The sequence below is a fragment of the Vicia villosa genome, linkage group LG7, assembly GCF_029867415.1.
Source record: "Vicia villosa cultivar HV-30 ecotype Madison, WI linkage group LG7, Vvil1.0, whole genome shotgun sequence".
In the NCBI taxonomy this organism is placed as follows: Eukaryota; Viridiplantae; Streptophyta; class Magnoliopsida; order Fabales; family Fabaceae; genus Vicia; species Vicia villosa.
The window spans coordinates 44,202,084-44,209,004 of record NC_081186.1 but is presented as its reverse complement, the minus strand read 5'-3'; the positions used below and the strand labels follow the sequence as shown (position 1 = coordinate 44,209,004).

Sequence of the window (6,921 nt, the reverse complement as noted above, 5' to 3'; positions counted from 1 at the left end):
AAACGCAAGCTTCAAGGTGTTCACATGCTGCCAATTAAAGAGGAGAGAGAATCCATTATTTATGACTTGCGAATCATGCATAGACACGCAGATGGTCAAAGGTCAGCATCCACCTCATCATCTCCTACCTCCAGCCTTGCGGAATTTGCTGCGGAATTCCCCATGGAATTTCCTGCGGAATTCCTCACATGCGCGCAGCCACCTCCGGCCACCATGGTTTTCTTGCGAAAACGATCGTAACACCCATACAAACTGCCCAGATCTTCTTAATATTGTCTCCTGATTCAGAATACGTCCATGGTTTGGCCTAAAAGCGCCTTCAAGCATGAACACGAAGGAAGAGAGAACTCTTGCCCTAACAATGGTGGAGATTGCCCCGGCCACCAGTAGTTGCGAATCGACGGTCAATTTGACTCTAAAACACTATATAAGCATGTTAGCGGCATTAGTTTTAATTGAACACATCTGTATAACAGAAAACGAATCATGAACATAATTCTTCAAAATATGAACGTATTCATGGTTATATAGGGTGCATGGGGCTCTACCAATGGTCCTCCTTACCTTCACTTACCTCCAGAACAAGACTCTATCCTTGAATGGCTCTGAGAACGTCTCCAAATTAGGATTTCGAAATCACAAGTTTATGTCTAATTTTGAGTTTTGAAACCCTAGCTCCTTTGGCCCCTATTTTCGTCCTCCCCTTCTTTTTGAGTATTTTTAGAATATATATATGTCTCTTAGGGTTTCTTTGGGCTTGGATCTTAAGAGAAAGAATTTCTTTAAAAAAAATCATGAAACTTACTATTTTGATACCCTCCTCTTTCTCAACCAAATACCAATAACTTTGGACCCTTTCACAATGTTATTTGGGCCTTTAGATGATTAAAAATGGAAACCCTATGATTTAATTCATATATCTTGTATTTTATTTAATTTATTTTGCATTTATATGAATAAAATTCAAATAAAATATAAATAAAATACCTAAAAGGATGAGAATGGTTTTATAGGCCCTTATATATACCATGGATGTGTTTGAAATATAAATTCTAGGCCTATTGGTTAAAAAACCAAGTTTTGAACACTTAAGGTTTCATGCACATTTTGAAAATCGCCCAACTTTAACCATGCGTATTTCTCTCAATTTTAACCCTATGGAGGTCTTTTTAATCAATTTAGAAAGCTTAGAGAGTCCTCTAAATGATGTCTTTGGTTTCATCTCAATTAAAGTTTCCATGCTCAAGTTATGAGCTTTGACCCAAAAGGTATATTTCATTGACTTTTTGGAAGACCTATAATGTTTTGCACCATATCTGCCAAATGAAGCATTTCTAGCCTTGGCATGTGAGAGACAAAATTGTAGAGGAATCAATTTCCTTCAACATAGGCTTTGAGTGAGGAATTTCTGATACTCCATGTAGAAGTTATGGCCAGTCAAAGTTGAGTTAACTTTTCCTATGAAAAACCCTAATTTGAACCTTTGCATTTGTTCATCTCTGAGTTTTTTATTAATGGATCATGATCAACCTTTGATCAAATGATGGATATGACCTCACATACTTGATGTTGACCAAAAATCTTGAAGTTTGACTGTATTTTGACTATAGTTGACTTTCAGGTCAACACAGTCGATTATTGGTCATCTGAGCCATTGAGTGGGAAATCCTTGGGATTAAAGCTTAATAATTGTCATGGAGATACATTGAGACATATGAGACATCTTGAGATCCATTTGAGGCCTTTAAAAATTCAAAATCCTTTGATAAAGTGCAAACCCTAGCTTTGAGAGACCCTCGATTAGGAGAGTGTTGTTTTGAACAGTCCCTTGAACTTTGAGCCATCGAAGATGCATAGAGGAACCTTTGATTGAACATAGGAGGGCAAATTTTGGGGTATGACAGTAAGCTTTAAATAAATCAATTTTCACTGCAAAGAAGCCTTTCTTCCCTTTCTTTTGATTCATATTGTGCATGACTTCATTGGGAATAATAATATTCTCATGTATTGCTCTGCCAAGAACATTATTCATCTCCAATCTAGAATCGATGAAATCCATCGAAGGAAATTCTTTCATTGGAGATTTTATCGTCGAACCAATCTCTGCAATTGATGGTGACCAAAAAGCATCGATTCTAAAAAAAAAGAAGAACCACCGACCTTCTTCTTCACCTCTTGCCTAAATCACAAATTTGGTATCTTTAACAACTCCCATGGTCAAACCTTGTTCCAATAATGGATATTGTCATAAAATTCCACCAGAACCCCTTAATGCTATTTTAAAGATAGAAAGAACACACACCTGAAACATTTACGAAAATATGCGAATTCACCATTTCCCTACCGCCACCGAAACCTTCTTTCACATCCATAACAGTGATTCCCACAAGGGTTTATTAGGATTTTGATTTGGGAAATATCACACTTGAGGAAGTGTTTGCAGAATCAAAATACTCCAGATAAGACCTTTCTCCTAAGACAAAGGTTGTTAAAGATGGCAAATGGAGTGAGAAAGAAGCTGGCAATTCTAGTTGGGCTTTGTTTACTCAAATATTTTATGTTCATGGGACTGATATCTTCAACATATCTTGTCAAAAGAATTGCTCGAATAGTGCAAGTAAGGTGTTTGATACAATGCTAAAGATGGCTGTCAATTTCCTCTATCCTCCTAGAGAGGATGTTATCACATTAAGCACAAATACATGGATCCATAATCAAAGGAAATTTTGTTGGCACCTTATCTTTTCCTAGCTATTCTTGGTAAGTTGTTTATTGTGAGTGATGTTGGTGATGCTTCTTGGAATTTTTGTTTATTTTGCGAGGACAGGGAGCACTTTTATATATCCCAGGAAACTTATGTTGCTTACAAGATTTATACTTATTGTGTTTCTTGGTTATCAACTATTGAAAAAGTGTGTACTTTTTACTTTTATTTATGGATTCTCCACCCAAAAGGCCACGAGATAGATAGTGATATTTCATGTGTTGTGATGTTCACCTCTACTGCTAGTGATGCAATTATGTGGAAGAAGCTACAATTGTTGGCACCTAAACAAAATTGTGTCCATATTTTACACTATTTATATGACTTTTATCATGGTGCAGCCAAGGAACTTGGAGAATTTTTCATTGTTACTTTTAAATTGATATCACGCAGCCGTATTACATATCCTGGGTTTCCTACTCAGAAGGTGATATTAGAAGGAGGTATGCACTACAAACAATGGGATCCAAGGGGTTATTTTCATAAAAGACTTCATGTTCAGTGCGTTGAAATAATTGGTGCAATGTTGTCTTCAATTGACCAATCTAAAGAAAATGTTGGTATTTTTTGGACTTTTGCATCATCTCTTTGGTTGAGATGGAAGCAACCAACAATATTAAGCTCAAATATAGCCTCACTCATAATTGGAGGGTAACCGTGTGGGTTACTTCTAATTCCTTAGTAGAAGTAACCCACACGGTTACTTTCTCCTAATGAGTTGGAAGGTAACAGTGTGGGTTACTTCTAGTTCCTTAGTAATGTGCCCCATTCATAACCAAATGGAGTAAGTTTATATGCAGTTAAAGAATAGGAACTCAGAGTAAAACTGCAAGTTAAGATACTATCATGAAGTTGTCCCCATGTTGTTTGAGTATTGAGTTTCCTGCTACCGCTATTATGAAGTTGTCCCACTTATATTAAAATAATCTCTAAATTTTTTTTCTGTACCTTGAGGACAAGGTTTAAGTAAATCCGACAGCAATGATAGAGCGGTATAATATAGTTCTAGTTTATAATATTAGTTATTAGTATTATTATTGGAATATAGTTATATTTGGACTTTTAATAGTTGTTGGGCTTTTAGGTTTATCATTCCTTAATAGTACTATATAATGTAGTGTCTTTGACACATTTGGAGTATAAAAAGAAATCAATGAAGTTTATCTTTTTAATTAGTTTATCTCCTCTAGTGTAGGATTTACAACTTTTAGTAATTTTTTTAGGATTCTAAATTTAGCATCCTATCAATATAAGTCACTTTTTCAAAGATCAACTAAGTATACAATTTATCAGAAATGATATGTTTACACTATAAATGACACTTACACCGTATTTCTATACGATTCTGTTTTATTAAAATGTTTAATAATTATTTTTACTTTTCATGACACACACATCAAGCCATGCACGTGTTATATACTATACGATGTAGCTGTAATTTGTTTGATTTTCTGTGTACAGATAGCAAACAATTTATAGCTATTTTGGACGTTTCTTTATCGTGCATGTTAATAGTTATTTTTCACGTCCAACGACGTCAAGTGCAACTTATTCACAGTTTTCACTTCAAGCTACTTTAAATTAATTTCTCAAAAACCTCTCTCTCCCTCACGTTTAAAGAAAAGAAGGTAAGTTGAGCTGCAACGCCCATTTCTTCTTTAATATATCAAATCACTAATAAAGGAAAGAAACCCGTAGTATTTTAGAATCTGTTTATTTTAATAATATTTTTCTTTTATATATGGGTTACCTAAATCACTAATAAAGAAAAGAAACCCATAGTATTTTAGAATCTGTTTATTTTAATAATACTTTTCTTTTATATATGGGTTACCTAAATCACTAATAAAGGAAAGAAACCCGTAGTATTTTAGAATCTCTTTATTTTAATAATACTTTTCTTTTACATATGGGTTACCAACACATATAAAAATATACTTTAGCTAGGGCAGAAGTATTGGTTATTCATTTTTGCAGACAACATGGCATGTGAACCAAGTAAAGAATATTGAAATCAAATCTATTAAATACCACACATGTTAAATTTATTAACCATATTTGCATAGAACCCCATATCTTTCACACTTCACTCAAAACTTATAGTATCAAACATGACCACGGAAAACCTTGACCAAGTGACGTAATCCTACACGCCAATTTGTACAAACACCTTTGCATATCGCTGCCGTGATGGGTCAACTCGAGTATGCCATTGAAATTATGAATTTGAAACCTTCATTTGCTACGAAGCTAAATAATCAAGGATTTAGTCCCATCCATTATGCTATGCTCCGCCAATATAGGGAAAGCCCCACTCCTCTTCCTATGGATAACCGCCAAATACTGATGGTGTCTTACTTGGTTGGCATCAATAAAGATCTTGTTAGAGTTAAAGGAAGAGAAGGCTTGACTCCACTTCATTTAGCAGGTAAAATGGGGGAGGTTGAACTTGTAGCTAAATTCCTCACTGTTTGTCCGGATTCCATTAAAGATGTAACTGTGAAAGGTGAATCTGCATTGCATATTGCTGCCAGGATGAAACAATATAAGGCCCTTGAATTTCTTCTTACGTGGCTCTAAGAAAATTGTGGAAGAGGTGCTAAAAAGCTGAAATGGGAAATACTGAACCTGAAAGACTACAACGGCAACACTGCTTTGCACATTTCAGCCCTTAGTAGTGAACCAAAGGTATTCTCTTGATTAAATTCACATGTCTCCTTCATATATGTAACGGGTTAAAAAATCCTTTTATAATGAGACTAAAATATATTATTTGAGTATGTTTTTTAATTATTAAATAAAAAATTTTATAATATTTATTATAAAAATTCTATTATTTTAATTATAATACTTTTTTTTATTCATACTATATTTTTTAATATGTTTTTTAAAAATTAGTACAATGCAGGTTTAAAATTGTTTGAGCAATTTTTTATAAAATTGTCCACTTGTTTTTAAAATACACTGTAACTGCAGTTTGATTCATGGTGGAGGACACCACATTAGCAATAGTGTGGTTGGAAGTTGGAACTGGGTATGAAGAGTGCAATTTAAAACAAAGAATGTTACATTTAAAAAACAAAGTGTCGCTAACTTTTAAAATATTTGTAAAAAATATATATGTGATAATTAATATGGGATGGAGAAGTAGTTGTAACATGAACTATCTCTAACAAGTTGTATTATTCATTTATAATTACTTGGTAGCACAGTCTCTTGAATATCTGGCAAACACTTGGATGAGCTTGGATGGAATGAACTCCGAGAAGAAAAAAGCAATTGATTTAGCAAGTACTCCAGAGATGAAGAAAATATTAACAAGTGCTAAAAAAAGACGTCTCTCAATAATGACTAAGGTCGGCATTCTTGATGCCATAACTTGGATAAGTAGAATTAGAAGTGATATAACAGAGGAGCAGCGTAACACTTGGTTGATAATTGCAACTCTTGTTGCAACTATAACCTATGAATCAGCATTGAGTCCTCCAGGTGGAGTTTTCCAGGTAAGTGCAACTGATGACCACAATATGAAAATCAAGTCTGCAGATATGTATTATTCTACCCGAGGAAATGCTGGGAAATCGATCTTGTCAAAAACTAGTTTCATGGGTTTTTCATTAGCGAATATGCTTTCCTTTTCTTTATCAATTATAGCAATAGTAATTATGACCCCAGGGGGAGTACTAAGGCCCCTTGTGTTAGCTCCGGTCACTTTTTTTACTCTTTGCTATCTAATTGCTATGCCAGCAATATCTCCTACTCATACCAACACTATTATTCTCAGCATCCCTATGTATTCAATTTTTTTATTGGCGGGTTTTATGTTTTATTTCTTTGGGGACCGTATTATTATAAAAAAGAGAATAATCTCTTGTTACAAATGCATGAGAGCAACTCAAAGTCAAACCTGCATGATAGCAACTCAAAGTCAAACCTCTGTAACCCGTGTTTAGACAATATAGTTTCATTGTCTATTTGAAGTTTCCAATATATTATTTGGTTCAATATTAGCAATTTATGAATAAATGTATGTGTACAAGTATGGAACCCATGTGTTCCCGATATATTTAATATGTAATTGATTGTTTTTTTCTTCGATAAGCACTTGTATTAAACGCACAAGGGGGGCAACCCAATACAATAGGAAACGGATAAGA

The 6,921-nt window shown here is 34.2% G+C and overlaps 1 pseudogene; it reads left to right on the top strand.

Annotated features, from left to right (window-relative positions):
* The first annotated feature begins 4,906 nt into the window (after nt 1-4,906).
* On the top strand, nt 4,907-6,717 carry LOC131618958 (ankyrin repeat-containing protein BDA1-like; annotated as a pseudogene).
* Nucleotides 6,718-6,921: the final 204 nt, after the last annotated feature.